This window comes from Pelodiscus sinensis, chromosome 3 (genome assembly GCF_052426305.1).
Source record: "Pelodiscus sinensis isolate ZL-2025 chromosome 3, ASM5242630v1, whole genome shotgun sequence".
Classification (NCBI taxonomy): Eukaryota; Metazoa; Chordata; order Testudines; family Trionychidae; genus Pelodiscus; species Pelodiscus sinensis.
In genome coordinates, this window is record NC_143054.1 from 71,250,254 (window position 1) to 71,270,806 (window position 20,553).

General features: G+C 43.2%; 1 long non-coding RNA gene across 1 annotated transcript in view; it reads left to right on the top strand.

Annotated features, from left to right (window-relative positions):
• LOC102447490 (uncharacterized) overlaps window positions 1-19,812 on the top strand; it is a 312,954-nt gene extending 293,142 nt beyond the window's left edge. Inside the window, exon 4 of the long non-coding RNA XR_331701.5 lies at window positions 10,976-19,812. This is a non-coding gene — a long non-coding RNA (uncharacterized LOC102447490). The remainder of the gene's footprint in view (window positions 1-10,975) is intronic.
• The last annotated feature ends 741 nt before the right edge of the window (window positions 19,813-20,553 follow it).

The following is a 20,553-nucleotide window of genomic DNA, read 5'->3' on the forward strand; positions in this document are numbered from 1 at the left end:
CAGTTGGTCTAAATCAGTTATAAATATATTTGGACACAACATGTATACTTGGTGTTATGTTCCTGTTCATATTTTTTGAACTTAAAAGTTGACAGACAACCTTTATTACCAATAATATGTAATGTACTTTACAATGTTCCTGACATATATTTCAGCTTCCTGGATTTTTTTTTCATCTGGCCTTCAGATATGAAAGGCAGAGTGATTTAACACCTGTTTAGATTTGTCATCCATGTGACGAAATGAAAAGTATGCCGTTTGCAATAAACTTTGCATAAAATATTTAATTTGCATTTAATTTTAATAGTTCAAAGAATGTCAGGCAAAATGGTCGGCCCTCACGCATGTTCACTTCATCAAATCTGGCCCTCTTTGAAAAAAGTTTGGACACCGCTGGATTAAGGATTCTTCTCGATGTAATGCCACTTTCATTTAACTTGATTCTTTTGTGCCTGATTTGATGGCCTAGAGAAAGCACTGGTTTCTGTACAGAGTCCAGGTTTGGTTTCTGGTCCAAGGGAAGTCTTGTGTTGCTGTATACTCTTTGGGCAATTATAAATGACATTCAGCACCAAAGATGGGACTAGAGAGGGTTGGCAATCTTTCAACTTAATGTTTTTTTCATCAGAAAATGTCAGTACACTGAACCCAAATATCAGGAATTAGTGTATGCAACAGAACTAGTCCTCAGGCAGCCTAACAAGCACATCTGGCTTGCAGAAGACTGCCTGATTATTTACACATCTGCTTGCTAGAAGAGCCAGCACCACCTTCCTGTCTGCTCAGTGCTCAGCTCCACCACTGTGACTATTCCCACGTTGTGTCAGTCCTGTTCCCCCTGCCTTGTGTTGACTTGGCTTGACATCACTAATTTGACATGGGCGTGGCTTCATTTCTTGAGAGAAATCCAACACATCTGTTTAACCATGGTGTAAAATAAAAATGACCGAAGGGATAAAAAAATTACTTTGAAATAAATAAAAAGATGAAAATGTCCTAGACTGGAAACAGGTCAAAACGGTTTAGGATTAAGACCAATTGTGTAGATAGGGAATGTTGTGCAAAGATATTCTTTTGATTTGTCTGTGTTACTGAATTTTACCAATCTTGAGCTTCCTAAAGGATTGTGTCCACTATAATTTGGTAGAATATGTTGAAAAACTTTTGAGAGAACTTTCTAAAATATGCCTTTTTGTTCAGAAACTACACTGCAAGAAAGTTAATGGGATAGGCATGGGAAGTGAACTATTTAGAATTGGTATGTTTGCTGTCAAAGATGCTGTGGAAACACGACCAACTAGTTCAACCAAAAATAGCACCAAAAGTACTTTATTCATTGAGTGAACAAAATCAACAACACATTAATAAAGCTTTAACTCAATATAATATAATTGTTTTTTAAAAAATTATACAATTAAGTCAATATGTTCTAATGATGTGTACCTTCTGGCTATGTCTACACTGTGGGATTTTTTGCACAAGAACAGACGTTCTTACACACAAACTTACGTCTACACTGCACGCGTGTTCTTGCACAAGTAAATTTACAGTAAAGGATCAGAAAACAGGGCTTCTTGCACAAGAGTTATTCCTCTCTCCATGAGGAATAAGCCCTCTTCAAGAAGGAAGTGTGGACAGGCAACAGGGGGTTCTTGCGCAAAATCACATCTCTTGTGCAAAAGCACATGGCAGTGTGGACGCACTCTTGCTCAGGCTACGTCTACACTGGCATTTTCTACAATGATTTTCTACAAATGCTTTGTTAAAAGCATTTGTGGAAAAGAGCGCCTAGATTGGCATGGACGTTTTGCGCAAAAGCACTTTTTGCGGAAAAGCGTCCGTGCCAATCTAAACGCGGTTTTGCGCAAGAAAGCCCTGATTGCCATTTTTGCCATTGGGGCTTTTTTGCACAAAACAAAGCTGAGCTGTCTACACTGGCCCTTTTGCATAAAAGCTTTTGCGCAAAAGGATTTTTGCCCGAACGGGAGCAGCATAGTATTTCCGCAAGAAGCACTGATTTCTTACATGAGATCGTCAGTGTTCTTGCAGAAATTCAAGTGGCTAGTGTAGACAGCTGGCAAAAGCACCTGCTTTTGTGGAAAAACTTGCTGGTCTAGACACAGCCTCAGTGTGTGGATGATATACAAAGTAAAAAAGGACCTTATGTGATACTTGCCTTCTTGTATCACCACAGAAATGTTAAATATTTGGTACAAGGGAGGTGAACCAGTTGGGCCAGGTAAGAACATTTAACATGAGTCCAGTACAGTGAAATTAAATGTGAAACCACTGCATCCTGTATGATATTAAAAGTTTGATATTTTCCATCCTCAGATCTATTGCAGTAAATTCCTCCAAGAACTGAGTTCCACTCCAGTCCTATCACTCAGGTTCCTTTAGTTGCCATACAGGGAAGCTATCTAAGTTGCTCAGACTCAAGCCTAGGAAGTGGGTACAGAGCATTCCAGGATTATTATCTCATCCATTGTAGATGATTCCATGTGTGTTTCTTCTTACTTTAGCTAGTACAGACATTTTGTTTCCAGCTTTCTGATCCACTTACTTCCCTAATCATATTTTCCAACAAATGAGGCCTCTCCCACATCCAATATTCAATTACTTTCTTTAAATATATTAAATGTCCTTCTTAAGCTATACACCAAATATAGGGTTTGGGTTTGGACTTTGCTCTACTTTGGTTTCTCTTTAATTTAGGGTAATATTTTAGAGTAATCTAGTTCCTGTTAAGTGGTACCAGAATTTCCATTATAAAATTTAATGGTTTTTTTTTAAGAAATGTACTGGACAGGTGCAAGGCCTGTCATTAAAAATACATATTTGCCGACAGATTCCACAAGGAATAAACTGTTTGACTGTTTAAAGACTATGGGGAAACTGTAGCATCCTAGATGGTAGAATGCTAACTGTTTGCAAATGCTGAATTTTTAATGTTTTAATGATGACTAGTGCTTTTATACATAGGCAATGTTTTGGTACCAGTAAATATACTGTTTGCTTGTAAGGATATTATAACATGTAGGTAGCAGCAACAGTGAAGAAAATTATTTTTATTCAGAGAAAGATTTAGTTAGTATAGACTGCTGATGCTTAGCACCTAAAAAGAGCTGCACCACAGTTAAGTATGAGCATGTTCTTTATTTTGCCTTCCAGTACATTTTGTCATTGTAATAGTGCCATTTAGAGACCCTGCTGCCCTGAATATGCCAATATACAACTATATACTTTTGAGATGAAATTTGCTGTGTGTGGTCTTAGTAGCACAGAATCTCTTTAGAAATTAAATTATAGGAAAGTAAAACAAATCTAATCACTGCCGAAACACATAAATGCATCAATTTCACATGCATTTAGTGCTTGAGGTAAACAGCATTATAAGTTCTATCTGTAAGACTGCCAACTTCATTTTTAGGGCTGGCCAGCAAGGCTAGCATCAGACACATAATAGACTTCACTCATTTGGACTCCTGAACCTACCAAGAAAAGCCATTTTGCAGCACCTATGTAGAGTGAAGTGCAGGATGTAACTATATGAGAATGTGGTTGGATTGCATAAATTTTATATATGCAAGTGGTGCTGTTTTGGTATCTAAAATGTTTTCATAGTAATATGAATATAGTGGTTATCATTAATAAATCAGCATTTGACATTACTGCTCTTCACGATTATACTTAGGAAGAGAAGGTATCTGTGATGATTGTGTGTGGTAACTATTAATAAATGCTGACTGTTTAATTGCATCTACTACAGCATGTACTGTAATTTGAGGTAATTATTTCTATATAAAAAGAGTATTAATTTTGCAGTTCATGGTGTTTTCTGGTGACGGGAATAAACTGTGATCTCAAAAGGAGAAGGATTTTTTTTTTTACTGTTTTTAACATCTCTCAGTAGTTTGCCATAGGGGAGTTATTTCATCTCTGCATGTGTCTGAGAATTTCATGCAGGGTGGGCTGCTGTGACGGTATTCACAGTTCAAGAGAAAGAGAGGAGGCTAATTTTCGTAGTGAAATGTTGAACTGTCCTACTGTAGAGGTGTGAAATATCTCCCAGACAGTACAGAGGATTGAGTTTCAAGAAGCTTCTCAAAGCAAGAGCTTTATATGGGAGATTAGTACTCGTGGTACTAGTAGCACATGAAGATTTTGAGGGAGGAAATATTTTTTTTGTTTGAACATACAATAATATTGCTTAAAATATGATATTTCAAAATAAAGCATATGTATATTTTCAGATTGTTTGCTTTCAAATCCTATGAATTAGAAGTTGACTTCTAATTCACTATATCACAGCCACTGAGCTGTACTCTGGTATTGTGATTTGCCACCTCTTTATCCTGCCTTTTACCCACAAGCAATGAATGTGATCAAAACCCTCATGAGACCCATGCAAAGCATTGTGGAATTTGGAGAAAAAGAAGCAGCACAAGAACATTTTCTAATGTCCTGTTGTGAGCTGAATGCTGCAGGATACTTGAGGCTGCTTTATGTTAAGAATTGAGGTAAAGTATGGTATTGGGTGGCCTAAGGTCTTATAGAGTTTCTTGGTCTAGGTGGTCGATGTTGAAACAGACTTCTCTTCCTTCCTCTCCTCCAACTTGTATAGTGTTCGGCTCTGGGATAGCACTGGGTTGTGGAGCTGTCTCGAGAGCTTCTATGTGAAAAAGCAAACATGATCCTGGGATGCATTAACAGGAGTGTTCTAAGCAAGACACGAGAAGTCATTCTTCTGCTCTACTCTGTGCTGATTGGGCCTCAAATGAAGTATTGTGTCCAGTACCACCTTTCAAGAAAGATGTGGAGAAATTGGAGAAGGTACAAAGAAGAGCAACAAGAATGATTAAAGGTCTAGAGAACATGACCTATGAAGGAAGACTGAAAGAATTGGGCTTGTTTAGTTTGGAAAGGAGAAGACTGAAAGGGGACATGATAGTGATAGATTTTCAGGTATCTGAAAGGGTGTCACAAGGAAGAGCGAGAAAAATTGTTCTCCTTGACATCTGAGGATAGGACAAGAAGCAGTAGGCTGAAACTGAAGCAAGGGTGGTTTAGGTTGGACATTAGGAAAAACTTCCTAACTGTCAGGGTGGTTAAACACTGGAAAAAGTTGCCTGGGGAGGTTGTGGAATCTCCATCTCTGGAGATATTTAAGAACAGGTCAGGTAGGCTTCTATCAGGTATGGTCTAGATGGTACTGGGTCCTGCCATGAGGGCAGGGGACTGGACTCGATGACCTCTTGATGTCACTTCCAGTTCTAGTGTTCTATGTAAGCCTTGAATAATTAAATAACTCACCCTGGGTATGTCTACACTAGAAAGTTAGTTCGAACTAACGGACGTTAGTTCGAACTAACTTTCCTATGCGCTACACTAGCGCTCCGCTAGTTCGAATTTGAATCGAACTAGCGGAGCGCTTAGTTCGAACTAGGTAAACCTCATTTTACGAGGACTAACGCCTAGTTCGAACTAGCTAGTTCGAACTAAGGGCTGTGTAGCCCTTTAGTTCGAACTAGTGGGAGGCTAGCCCTCCCCAGGTTTCCCTGGTGGCCACTCTGGCCAACACCAGGGAAACTCTATGCCCCCCTCCCGGCCCCGGACCCCTTAAAGGGGCACGGGCTGGCTACGGTGCCCGTGCCAGGTGCAAGCCTGCCAGCACCCAGCTAGCAGACCCTGCACCTGGCACGGCACAGAGCCACCCACCCGATGCCCCCCAGCCCACCCCCTCTTGCCGGGACCAGGCTGGCGGCTCCCGGGAGCTTGCCCTGGACCGCAAGAGGCGGGCACCTTCCTGGGCTAGTGCGGACATCGTGGACCTCGTCCACGATCTCCGCACTAGGCACAGGAAAGTGGCCGTCTAGGGCAGGAGAGCTGCCAGCCTGGCCACCCAGGACCAGGTGTGCATGAAAATCAAGGGGGTCCACTGAGACCCCCGACACTGAGCCCTGAGCTTACAATGGCCGTCCTGGGTCAGACCAAAGGTCCATCTAGCCCAGTAGCCTGTCTGCCCACAGCGGCCAACCCTAGGGACCCTGGAGGGGATGGACCGAAGACAATGACCAAGCCATTTGTCTCGTGCCATCCCTCTCCAGCCTTCCACAAACTTTGGGCAGGGACACCACTCCTACCCTCTGGCTAATAGGACTCCATGGACCCAACCTCCATGACTTGATCTCACTTCCCTTTAAACTCTGTTCTAGTTGTAGCCTTCACAGCCTCCTGCAGCAAGGAGTTCCACAGGTTAACTATTTGCTTTGTCAACAACAACAACTTTCTCTTACTAGTTTCAAGCCTGCTACCCATTCCTTTCCTTTGGTGTCCTCTAGTCCTTCTTTATGGGAACTCATGAAGAACTTTTCTGAATGCACCCTCTCCACCCAACCCCTGCTTTTAGAGACCTCTATCCTGTCCCCCCTCCGTCTCCTCTTTTCTAAGCTGAACAGTCCCAGTCTCTGTAGCCTCTCTTCATCTGGGACCTGTTCCCAACCCCTGATCATGTTAGTTGCCCTCCCCTCTCCCAGCCTTTCTCTTTCCCTCTCCCACCTCCTTTTCCCAGTCTCCCCCAGTTTTTTTCAATAAAGACAGAGTCAATGTTGGAAGAAACGTTATCTTTATTTTGTACATCAATAAGAAGGGGGGCTAGGGAAGGGCAAGTGGAAGGAGGTGAGGGAGGAATGGGGTACGAGCCCCCGATGGGGAGGACTGGGCTGGCTCTGCGGGCTTCTGGGGGTGGAAGCTCTCCTGCAGCCCCCCAATTACTCCCTCTCCCCAGATGGCAGCCTGCGGCAAGTGCAGCCGGGCTGATGGCCGAGTGGTGTGATGTGCCCAGTGTGGGCACTCAGGGCACTCCAAGCCAGAACTTCTTTGCAAGCGGGGCACCCCTTAGAACTGTGTGTCCGGGATGGGGGTCGGGACCCTTTAAGCGCAGCCCTCGGCTAGCCTGAGACAGTATCTCCACGCTCTAAGTCCTCCTTTTATGCCCTGCCGGCACTGCTTCCGGCCATCATTAAGCCCTGTTCAGAGTCCACTCGATGTGGACTTACTAGTTCGAACTAGCAAAACGCTAGTTCGAACTAGTTTTTAGTTCTAGATGCGTTAGTTCGAACTAGCTTAGTTCGAATTAACTAATTCGAACTAAGTTAGTTCGAACTAGCGCTGTAGTGTAGACGTACCCCCTGTTCCTTAAATTAGACAAGCTATCAATCCCTGCTTATCCCCAAATAGGATCAACCTCGGAAGTAAAGACAATAAGGAAGTGTATCATGTTGCATAAGACTCCATGTCTAAGAACAGTGAGATCCAAAGCCAGGAGTTCTTCTCAAAAATAGAAACTAAAATGGCTAAATAAGAGTATTGTTAATTGCCTAGGCAAGAATCTCTTATGATTTGCATATGAACAAAATCTCATTCTCTCTCTAAACCTATTTAACCCTTCCTCCTCCAGACAACAAGCATAGTAACACACTGCTTTCCTATAATTGGCAGTCCATTGCACACTGGTAGAGAATAAAGAGATGGGTGGGGAAGCTCTGAGTTATACAGAGTAGCAGTAATTTGCTCTGAGCTTGTAGGTCTCTTTACATATAATCAAAGACTCTATGAAGTATATCCATCAAATATTGGAAGATTGGCAGGGATTGTGTTGGTTTTCATGGTAAATAATTGTGGCCTAATAGGAATTGTATAGTACAAGGAAGAAAGAATGTTGAACGGTATAAACCAGGGCTTAACTTTCAATTATTAAAAGAAATTGCTTAATAAGTGGGGAAATCCAACTAATAATGTGGTCTGCCACTGAAATACAATCCTTGAAATGAATCAAATATTAAAAAGCCTCCGATAAAAAAAGGATTGAAGAAAATTGTGATACACCATCTCCATCTACTGGATACAGATGGAAGCAGCAGAGAAACAGAACTGAAATCTGAGCACTCAGTTGAGAAATGTCCAATTACATGTTGACCCCTCCTACGGGGCTCACTGGGGATCCCACAGTTAGCTGAACCCAGGAAGTTGCAGATGCCTGGACTAGCTGTATGGAAAGGACTCTTCCCCATTCCAGGGCTAAGAGGTTAAGAAGTGGCCATATTTTGTTTCAAAGATTGTATGTTCCTTTCTATTCTTTAATAATAGTAACTGTAGAGAATAGTGCTAAGTCAACGTATTAGAGAATTCTCAAGTAACCACATTTTAGATGTTTCAGTCTAAGCAAATTGGCATAACTGAGATTTGAGCCATAACTTCAAGCAATTGCTTTTGATGGTCTAAATTTTTTCCTTTGGGACTAATCCATTCAAACAGCACAGAAAGTAAACATTCAAAAGTTCCTTAAAAACAAGTACATTCTTCTCCTCTGGAGAAAATCTAGGAAGGTGATAAATGGGGACGGTACTAATGAACTGATCATCATAAATAACTATAATAAGAAATGTTTGTGATTTGAATTTCCTTGTTATATCTGCTGAACCTTAACTTTAATCAATCACAGTTGTTTAGAGGACTGCACTGACTTGTTCAGTACATACCTAGGGCATTAATTGTGTCTACACATGATCAAGGACCACTTCAGTTCCCATCCAATTTATTTAATTTTAGTATCCTTCTTGGTCAGATGCTGGACATCCAGACATTACATTCCACCAGTCATGCATGGGGTACTTTTCCATCATAAACCTCAAGACACATATACTATGTCTTCACACACACACACACACACACAATGCTTGTGAACATTACCTTGTTGCTTGGTATTACAGAGCAACTGAAAAAAGAGAGGTTAAAGCACAGAGAGTGGATTCCCTGGGATTCAGTTTGGAGGGTGGCAATGTTAGGGGATTTACACATGCTCAGCACAGAGTAGTCCAACAAACCCCCAAATAAAGAAAATAACCTGATCATGTCTGACTAAACATCCCCTTTTCTGCTCACATATCTGTTGTTCCAAGATTTAGTCCTCAGGGCACGGATGTCACTGGATATTCTATGCTTGGCTCCTGGCTTAATTTGTCCTTCCAGCTCTGCTCTGATCATACAAAGACTGCAACAGGAAAGTCACTGCTTCCAGTTCAAAACCCCACACTCTGTTTTCCTTGGCTCTCCTGACTTCCTTCTAACACTTCCTGCTTCCCTAGTATTCCGGGTTCCTGTAGCTTTGAGTCCAGGAACTATAATTCCCAGGATGTTCTATGGGAGAGAGAGGAAAAAGAAAAAGGAAAGGAATACTGTGAGCTCAGTGAAAGAGAGAGGGGAATACACTTTATTTTTTCTGTTATCTAGGGGTGTGTCTACACTACAGAGTTTTGTCAGAAAAATGGACATTTTTCCAATAAAACCTGCGTAACATCCACATTGCAGTCATGTTCTTCCACAAGTAAATAGAAAGAACAGAGGGGTTTTTTTCCAGCATTGGTAATCCTCTTTCTACAAGGAAGGAGGCTTTTTCTGAAAGAGCTCTTTCGGAAGAAGGCATGTGTGGACGGGGAGGAGGGTTTTTTTTTTTCCAAAAGAAGAGGCCTCCAGGAAATAACACAGGTGCCCTGGTGGACACTCTGTCAAAATTAATCAGGACTCTATAGATCATGTCTCCGGGCCTCTCTTAAAGCTGCAGCCACCCTGGACAAGCCTTGTGGCAGGAAGCCGATCTGAGAGCAGCACTTCACCACATGGCTCTCCTTGCCACAGGCCTTGCCAGCCATGGTGGAGCCTCAAGCCCTCCACGAACCTCCTGGCCCTCACAGGAAGCAGCCCCAGGGGTCCCAGGACCTACCCAGGGGGACCAAGGAAGCATGCACCTTCCTGGTCCGGAGTGGAGATCCTGTCCCTCCTCGAGCTGTGGTGCAGGACACCTCGCAGGATCTCTGTTCTAAGCACCGAAATGCTAAAATATTTGAGTGCATGGACAAGTCCCTGGCAGAGCATGGACACTCGACCCTGGACTTTAGAACAGGTCCAGAGTAAGTTGAAAGAGCTCCATCAGGGATATGTCGAGGCCAGAGTGCGCAGCTCGCGCTCATGGGCAGGACCCCACACCTGCCCCTATTTCGACGAACTGAACCAGATCCTGGGAGTGGGGAAATGGCTTTCCCACCCATTGTCATTGACTCTGGCCTTGAGACTCCCATCATTGCCCAGCCAGAGGTGATGGCGGAAGAGGAGCAGGAGGACCAGGCCAGGCAGAGAAGGAGACCCTGTCCCTGGAGCTGGTGCCAGTCAGCCAGGACACCTCTCAGGCCTCGTCGGATGCCGGGGAGGGATCTTCAAATGAGTGCTCTGTTTGTCACACACACTGGGTGGAGGAGGTGGGTACACAGGGGGAGAAGTGTGAGTCACTCAGGCAGCTCGGGCTGGACATCGTGCTGCAGTCTGTGCACATGGGACCACTTGCAATGTTAGTGTGTGGCACGCGGATGCAGCAGGCAGCCCCTGAGCGTGGGTGGGATCCTGCTGCCAGGTTCAGGGGAGGCCACACACAGCTGGTGGGGCGCGCTCCCAGCACCTGCCACGGCTGGAAGCAGGCTAGCCACAAGAGTACAGGCATGACACCAGACACACTGAGGAGTGCTGCACACAGCACGTGGCCATGCCTGCATGTGTGAGGCACTACCTGTTCCTGTGGGCAATGCTGCAACCCCCAGGTGTGTGTGTGGACACCAGGGAAGGCCAGGCTACTCGTGGCTCCTCTGTTGCCCATGGGGGGGATCCCACTAGGACCGGACACTTCCCATGACTGCTTGTCCGGGGGCCGGGGAGGGGTTGGAAATCTGGCAGCATGGTCCTCTGGGCACTATGGGGCCCCTGTGAGGCATAGCCCACTGTGCAGGCCACACATGGCCTTGCTCTTGGGACATCCCCCTGCTCTACCCCGAGGACTGTTGGTCGGTGCTCACAGAGGAGAGCACGGCTTCAGGGACAGTGTCTGCATGGATGACTGACCGCCTCTTCCTCTTTGTGTTCTCCACAGCTGGACCAGCAGGGATGAGGGACAAATCACGCCACCAGTGCCAGCTGCCACAGCCCGGGGGGACCCGAAGTCTGTTCCAGGGCCCAGGAAGACCTTATGCGCCAGCATGTCAGTGTCCTGCGCAACATGCATCAGACCCTGGTGCAGAAGATGTGTGAGGATGCTGAGTGGTGGAACCATGCATGGGACCAACTCATGCTGCAGTGTGATACCATGTGTGCCATCATGTCATGCATGATGACACAACTGCCTGCTGTCGCTGCTCCTGCCTTCCACCCTCCTGACCTCCCTTATGCCCATTCCCCCTCTGCCTGCCCCCATACGATGCCTTTACCCCCTCCACAGTTGATGCCCATGATCCCTTCCCAGGTGATGTCCATGCCCCCTCCCTCTGTCCCACCTGCTGTCCCTTACCCCTCTCCAGCCCCCCCTCCTGCCCAACTCCTTGTGGTCCCTGGACCCACACAACCCCAATAAGGTCCCTGCACCTGAGGTGGCACATCTATCTGGCCCCAATGCCACTCTGAGCCCTCTTCCCCCTCCAGGTTATGAGGCCCTCTCCCCCTGCCCACCTGTTTGTAATGAAAGATAAATTCAGAGCTCATTTTGTTGGAATCCAAACAGGTGTTTTTATTGAGAGGTTAGGGAAGGGATGAAGGGAGGGGTTGTGGTGGGGAATGGGTATGGCAGCAAGCCAGAAACCCCTGTTGAGGAGGCCCTGGGGAGAGTTACTGGGGTCCTTGAGAAAACCTCTCTTTCAGGGCCTCCCAGATGCGTACCCCAGCCTGATGGGCCTGGTGGATGGCAGCTATTCTCAGCTGCTTCAACGTTCACCCCTCATGCTTGGCATCTGCCCCCCTCCCCACCCAGAGGAAGGCCTCTCCCTTCCTCTCCACAATGTTGTGGAGGACACAATGTGCTGCGACCACCTCAGGGATGTTATGTTCCCCTATGCTGAAGTGGGTCAGCAAGCACCTGAAAAGTTCCTTGAGGCGGCCGAAGACGCACTCTACCCGAACCCAGGTCTGGTTCAGGCATTAAATTGGTCCCTGGTGGGGTCCAGGTGGCCGGTATAGGGTTTCATAAGCCACAGCATGAGAGGGTAGGCTGCATCCCCCATGAGGCACAGTGGCATCTGTATGTCCCCAACTTCATATTCACGATGGGGGAAGAATGTGCCTGCCTCCAGCTTCCTGCACAGGCTGGAATTACAAGACACGCAGGCATCGTGTGCACTGCCCGACCACCCAACAAAAATGTCAGTGAATTGTTCACGGTGGCTGACCAGGGCCTGAAGCACCATAGAAAAGTAGCCCTTTCTATTAATGTACAGGGCCACTTGATGCTCCGGTGTGAAGATTGAGATGTGGATCCCATCAATGGCTCCGGTACAGTTTGGGAACCCCAGGGAAGTAAATCTGGCCATGATCAGGTCCATGTCTCCCAGATGGATGACCCTCCACAACAGCAGCGAGTTGATGGCCTTCACCACCTGCAGAAGGAGCTAAACAAATACACAAAACTGAGAATGAGAGGGAGTGCCTGAGCCCTTAGGAGATGCCCATCCCCTTTCCCCCTCACACATCCCTATGAGGGTGCCCCCCCACCCCAGCAGCAGGGCTGTGTGAGGGTGGGATGGCACAACCCACCGGGGATGGGGCTTGACACCCTCCCCCACTCCACCCCCCCACAACTCCCAACCCTCTTTTCCCTAAGGTCCCACTTTTCCAGGACTTCTTCCCTCCCTCGCAGGGACTGCAGCCCCAGAGTGCCTTATCTCCATAAGGAGGGCCCCGACAGTGGACTTCCCCACGCCAAACTGGTTGCCCATCAACTGGTAGCTGTCGGAGGTGGTGAGCTTCCAGAGGGCTATTGCAACCCATTTCTGCAGGGAGATGGAGGGCGGCAGGTGGGTGTCGTGTCTCTGGAGGCGGGGGCGAGCCAGGTACATAGCTCCAAAAAGGTGGCCTTCCGCATGCAGAAGTTTTGGAGTCACTGCTGGTCGTCCCACCGCTCCATGACCAGCCAGTCCCACCAGTCCGAACTGGCGGAGAGCCTCCAAAAATGCCTCACCACAGTGGGCTGTGGTTGTCAGAGTATAGCTCCCACACCCAGGTCCCCAGAATGAGCTTGGGGTGGAACACAGTCAGGATCAGGAAGGCAGCTGGCACAAATTGCTGCAAAAACTGCAGCATGGCTGTTTGGGGCAGCATTGCGTGCCCAGGAGCAGCTCCGGCTCCGTGGCTCAAAGGAAAAAGCTGAGGCAACCACAGAAATTGGGCAACCATAGCAGGCACTGCGAGAGCTTTGCTGTCCCTCGAAGAGGTAGGCAAGCATGCAGCAGAAGCAGAGAAATGGCTGTCTGGGGAAGGGGGGGGGAGCTTTTAAGCACATGTCTCTGCAAGGCTCCGGCACCAGCACTGGGAAGCAACTGGTAATCTAAAGCCCTGGCTGAAGTGCTTCTGGGTGGCCTTTTAATCGAGAGAGCATCCAATCAGTCTGGATACTCTCTTTTGAAAAAGCGCATCACTTTTTCAATGAGCTTTTGTGTGCGGACACTCTCTTTTGGAAGAAGTTTTTTCTTTTTTCAAAAAAGATTCTTCCAAAAGAAGCCTGCAGTGTAGACATAGCCTAGTTCTCCAATCTTTCCTTCGTGTACAAACCAAACTGGCTCTGGGCATAAAAGAAGCACAAAGAAATAGAAATCTATCTTATTCAACTGCCTCACGATACCTGCTGTTACTGTTCCCAGAAAGCAACTGCAGCTTACTGAGAAGATAAATTTAAAGGTGCAAAGTGTATTTTTTCATAGTGCTCCTATTTCTCAGGTGACACATTCCTTTGTAGTTCTGAGTACCCCAGCTACACCACCAACATAGTTTTATAGGACAAATTGGCCCTTTCTGTGACTAGCATTTCTTACCAGCTGATTCTTGCTCAATTCATTAGACCTTTCCAGCTTGCTTCCACATTTATTACAATGATGCAAGTTCTGCCTTTACCATTTTTGTGCCTATGCAGGATAAGTAATGGAGCAATGGAAGTCTCATTTCAGTAGCTATATTGTTGCTATAGTATCTTGTATTTACATTTTAGAAAAACAGAAAGCCTTACTGCTTCATTGCCTTGGTCCTGCAGGACATTGAATTTCAAGCATCTCCCTCCCTTACAACAAAATGCCCATGCGATCCTTTTCTCCAAGCCCTGTATGAGCATTTTAATCCTATACTTAATGTTGTTGCCTAACACTTCAAGTTCTACTCCCATGTATGCATGCCTCACAAGCCCATGGATCACTACATAGCTGCAGTATGTGAGCTGAATATAACCGGTGAATTTTCCAGTTTCACTGATGAAATGTTTGGAAATCAAGTTTTCATGAAGATTAACAGTTGCCGGATTCATGAATGAATCCACTGCCCCAATTCTAAACCCCTTTGAATTTGAGACACAAATAATTGTCACAGAAGATGCTTGTTGGTGCTATTTTGACTCAGCTAAAAAACAGATGAAAAATCACTATTGAATTCACTTGCAGAGTCCTGACAGACCACAGAAAACCTTGTCTGTCATTCAGCCCTGGTCTACATTAGGGCGTTATTTCAAAATAAGGGGAATTATTTTCAAATAACAAGAAGAATATCCACACTACCAAGCCCATTATTTCGAATTAATGGGCCGGTTATTTCAAAATCATAACTCCTACTTTCCACGAGGAATAGTGCTTATTTTGAAATATTTCTTTTGAAATAGTGATTGTGTGTACTCTCCACTTGAAATAACTAGTCCCCAGAGTCATTCAGAATAATTACTCCCTAGTGCTTCCTGGGGCTCTAAGTCAAGGTAGGATGTACACATTAAGGGAGCCTGCCTTGGACTAATTTTGCGGCTTCACTGTAGTGTGGACACTATTTTGAAATAGTTATTTCAGGAGTTATTATTTTGAAATAAGTTATTTTGAAATAATTTCCTAGTGTAGACATGCTGTAAGGAAGAAGCACTAGCATGTTTATGGACAGTAAGACACTACAGAAATTACCTTTGGTGAAGGAGATTTATCTTAAGATCTGGTCACAAACCTCTTTCAGCTTCACATAGGGGTCTAGCAACTCAAGAGTTGAAAAATGGGCGACTAAATTAAGAGAATTTGATTTCCAGACAGTGTATTTTCCAGGTGCCAAAATACCATGGTAGGCTGTCCATCTCATCTGTCTATACATTATCATGAGGGTGGAATAGAGAAAGAGGTAGAAGAGACTCTTATTACACAAATATCTGTTATAAATTAAGATGCGATGACAGTCTGAGTGGCTGAAAGCCATTAGAGAAGACAAGGTACTCCAGGACCTAAAGACTTACGTAGTCAACAGTTGGCCTTTAAAGATGATGACACCAGAACACTTGCAGTTATATAAACACATATATCATCTGACCTGTTCCTTGTCAATTAATCTCTTTTGAGAACTGACTATCTTGTACCTACACTTCTGAGAGAATGGCTGATTTACGTGGCACATGAAGAACAACTGAGGATGAGGTTAACCAAACAATGGCGTCTGTGGCCAGAGATGGAAAAGCAGCTTGAGGAAATAAGAATTTCAAGGCTTATGCCAGTAGTGATAAGTCACAGAAAGCCTTCAGCATCCCTCACACCAGTTGACTATCCCAACTATCCATGGGAGGAGTGCTTTCTTGACATAATGGGACCATTTGAATATCAGCCCATTCAGCCAGTGGATTCCTCCCCTAAAGCAAGACAGCCAGCAAAAGCCTGAAAGCCATATTGGCTCTGCTGATGTGGCTTTCGTGGGCTTGGTGATATGCTGTTTGAATATAACAACTGACACTACAGATTTTCTTATGCTCTACCCCATTGAGAACAGTAATATGCAGAGTGTGTCACCTGTGCATTATGAATGGGTTTTTAGGTCAGCTGCAAGGTATGCAGGCAGAGCATCACACGTCACAGATACTTAGCAATGAATTACTATGATGCTATCCACATAACTTCTGTGGGAGCCTTCTGGATAACCTACATAGAAGATGAGTTCTTCCTCCCCTCTGTCTACAATCACTATCATTCAGAGTGTCCAGAAGTTATAGTCACGGAAAAGTAGCCACTGAAATAATGATTAAATTTGTATAATCAGTTTTTGCCTGAGAAGATTTTTTAGGGAATTCGTAACTGACAATGGAAAGCAACTACTCTCTGTTGAAATTCAACACTCTCCGTAACAAGTATGAAGCACAGAACTATTCTTTTATCTCATCTAAAGCAAATGGTTAAGTTAAGAAAATGAACAGACTAGTGAAACATAGTTTGCATCTTACCACTTTACAAGTGAAATTGTGGAAAGAAGCTTTACATGATAGATTATTTGCTTGCAGGACCATTCCACACTCAACAACAGGAGTATCACTCTTGGAACTGTTAAGAGGCCACAAGGCCTCTACACGACTTCCTGTTTGTCAAGGGTTTACACATTCTTCTTTCTCAACCACCTTCTGATGGAACTATTTGTGAATATGTTAAGAACAAACAGGAGAAATACAGTCAGTACACATATCGTAAGAAAGGTGCTAAACCTCACAAGTTTATTTGTGATGTTGCCATACAGAGTAAAGAAAGGATGTTGAAGAAATTAATATCCTTGCATGTTACAGAAATACAGAGGAGATTCTGCTGTATTAATAACAGAAAGAAATGGAACACCAGTGTTGGCTACAGCTAATAGGCAACTGAGAATTACATTGCACAAGGGATAAGGAATGGTTCAAAATAGCCTGTTATTTCAAATTTGTTGCTGAGTAGATGTGCCAGATTTCAAAATAAGCTATTTTGAAATAGTTTTGAAATAAGATACTCAATTTGCATAGTACAAATTGCATATCTTATTTCAAGTTAAGGGTGCTATGTAGACACATCCTAGGTGATAAACTGCATGGTCCAGAGATAATTTGTTTTTATTATGCACCTTTTGATTACTTTACTTGTCTTCTGCCCTTTAATTCATCTTTACTGGATTATTTCTAAACTTCTTAACCAAAGAGAAACTTCAAATAGACAATTTTAAAATAAACTGCCCCAGGAGTGTTTCCTAAAAATATTAATTTGGTGAAAGATGGGTATTGTTAGTGCCAGGACTCCTGGATGGCTAGATCTTCAAAGGTCATAAATCAGAGTAACTCCACTGACTTCTCTGTCAATGGAACAGGTAAATAATCTATTCTGGAAGCCTCTATAGCACTTAAAAGTTTGAAATCTCCTTTTCAGTGGCATTAAAATTTTATTCATCCCTTAAATATTATAAAGTATTAGATCGTATAGCAACAATATTGTATATGGAAAAGTTATTTAAGCTATTTTAAGTTAAGTCTTTGTGGTTTTATAAAATGCAATACTTAATTGCTTAATTAACATGAATCAGATGATTTTACAGAAAGAAATGCATGCAAATTAGGACATTTTAAAATATTGATTGATTGATTGATTTAAAATATTTTTACCCTGATTCTCTGTTTAAAATATTTGAGAAGGCTTACACATTTTTTAAAAACACAATACCAATATATATATAAAAAATTAAAATACAAGACCCCAGAGGGACATAAAACCCGCTAAAAACATCTTGAGAGGAGGAACACACACACACACAGACTCAAACTCCAATAAAAGCATGAGTAAAAAGGGTGGCTTTAGCCTGTCACTGAAACAATGTTAACATTGGTGCGTGCCATGCAGCTATCCTGAAGAGAATTCCACAGCCTAGGAGCAAAAGCTGAGAAGGCCCTGCTCCACGTAGATGTTAATCTTATCTCCATAATTGGGGGAACATTGTACAGAGCCTCCCCAGCTGACCTCAATCCCCGGGCAGGTTCATATGGGAGAAGACGGTCCTTCAGATACCCCTGTTTAGGGCTTTATAGGTCATAACCAAGACCTTAAACTGTGCCCAGAAACATGCTGGAAGCCAATGCAGCTGCCAGACCACTGGCATAATGTGCCCCGTAAAGCGAGTATTAGTTAAAACTTGAGCAGCTGTATTCTGGACCAGTTGAAGTTTCCAAAGGCTCTTTAGAGGCAGCCCCACATAAAGTGCATTACAGTAATCCAGTCGGGATATAACAAGAGTGTGGATCACTGTGCCCAAGTCATGCTTGTTCAGGAAGGGTTGTAGTTGGCAGATCAGATGAAGCTACCCAAAAGCACTCCTGGCCACTGAAGAAATTTGTTTGTCAAATATTAAAAAAGGATCCAGGAGGACTCCCAAGCTGCGTACCTGTTCTTTCAGAGGGAGAGTAAACCCTTCAAAATTAGTTTTGTTTCTTTAAAAATATTTTAGTATGAAAATGTTTCCAAAATATATTTTTCTACTGGGTCTGGTATAAAAACATTACTTATATTCATTTCAGATTGACTTGATAACTCACTTGTGATTTTGCCATTTTAGAATGGTGTCATTAAACCAAACTGAGGGTTGTTTTGGATCTAGCCTTTCTCTGACTATTTATGAAGATAGTCTTTGCTAAAATAGTTAGGAACAGGGTAACTTCCATATGCAGTTTTATTATTCCATAAAAATGTAAATAACAAAGAACAAACCAAACCCCTCTCATTTTGCAAAAATAGTAGCCTTTTGACTTTGAAATTGCCACTAATTTTGCAGAACCAGTGTGAGCTGTTAATATTTTGATCCCATGTAGTGCAACAGCTGTAAAAGCTCTTTGAATGAGAAATGGAAAAAAAGAGCTCCAGATTCAAGTCAAACTTACTGCTTTGTTATCCCAGCACGAGGAAACCTGGATTCCCCACTTGTTTTGCTGTTTTTAAATGTTACAACTCAAATATGCTTACATAAAAGGTTATTGATTGGAAGAATCACTTGCTTTTTTTGCATTAGTTAATCAGGCTGCTGTTTTGAAATCTATCCAGAAACCCACAGTGGAACCCTTTCTAATCCATCTGTTTAAGTCTCAAATGGTTTCACTGCTCCACTCACTTACTAGCACTGTTGGAATGTTAGTGTTTTATGATTAAAGGATATTGTTGTTCTTTTCATCCATCATCCTAGAGTTTGCTATTAATAATACAGCTCTTTTTTCCCCTTTCAGGCTGCTTCCTTAAAAAGCTGGTTAGATTTTCTGTTACTCTTTATCTTGTTTTTCTTCATTCAAATAGGTTAGTTTCAGAAAATTAAATTAGGAGGGGGAGGGGAGGGAAGACATCCTAGCAAGGCTTCCTCAAAAAGGCTTGCTATTTTCAGTGGTTGAAAAATGAACTGGAGAAAGACAAAGGAAAATTAAGCTATGATGGGAGAGCTGGAAAGATAGAATTGTAATAAGAGATGAAATTGTATAGGATATCTGTGACTGTGGAAGTATGTGTAAATTATTACTTCATATTTACAATAATATCAGAGAGAAGGTTTTTTAGCTTTTTTTGTGGCTACTTTATGTTCTGGGGAAATATCTTTTGGTACTGTTTCTATTAAGCTATGTAACAGTAATGAAAAAAGTGCCTACTGTTCTCCTGTAAAATAGTTAACCTATTTCTGCATGTAACTGCCACTCAAATGCATTTCAGATAAAGTAAAAACCCTTTTTGGCTTTAGTACAAAGCTCCATTCTTAGGAAATAATAAAAACTTAACAGGAGAAAATATTGAGTACTTGAATATTTGTTATAGATGGCTAAATGGGGATCTGATAGAAAAACTCCACATAATGGAATTTATAAATAAAGTTGATATGAAAGGTCTGGGTTAAGCCTTGGTCTTAGGGGACAACTGTCATCTTAGAATGTTCATCTGTAGGACAGGATACCGGTAAAGCAAAGCCCTGAGAACATGCTAGGACACTTCATATTCAATCCACAGCCTTATAAAGAGATGAAAAATGAGCCACGTCCAAAACTCTTACCTCAGCACCCAGTGGCAAAAATAAAATGTAGGCTTGGGATGGGTCTTTTTGAAGCTGATGTTTTAAAAAAAACAACCCTCTGTAACAGGCCTCTGGTGGTTACAGATATTGATCGTCAGAAAGTAATCTGTTCAGGTTTGGGGGCATGCCAGTACAAATTGTGGAGTACATTCCTTCCTCTCCAAGGACATGTTGAGGTTTTTATATTGTCCATGCTGGCTCACTTGTCAGCTGTCTACCTTATTTGACTTATTTCCCTGCTTGTGGTGGTGGTAAGGATGAATACTTAAATGTATATATTTTTAAAATTAAATATTGTTAATCTAGTATTTTCAGCCTGAGCCAAAGCTTTCCCCCCATTTTTAACCCTCATTTTTCTTCTATAATCATTATTTGATTCCCTCTGGCTGCCTACTACTTATTCGTAGTAGTACCATTCATCCATTGAGACCTTTCCATCTGTCACACAGCTTTGCTTTCTCTCCCCGGAAGCTTTATTCTTCTAGTGTGCCGTGTTTGATTTTTTTTTTGTTTAGTTGCATGCTTGTAGTATTCTTTTTATTATTTTTAGTATTTTAAAACATATTTTAGTATTCATTTAGAATACCGTTAGAGAAGACAAAACAAGAACACACAAGATGAATACACCTAACTTCAACT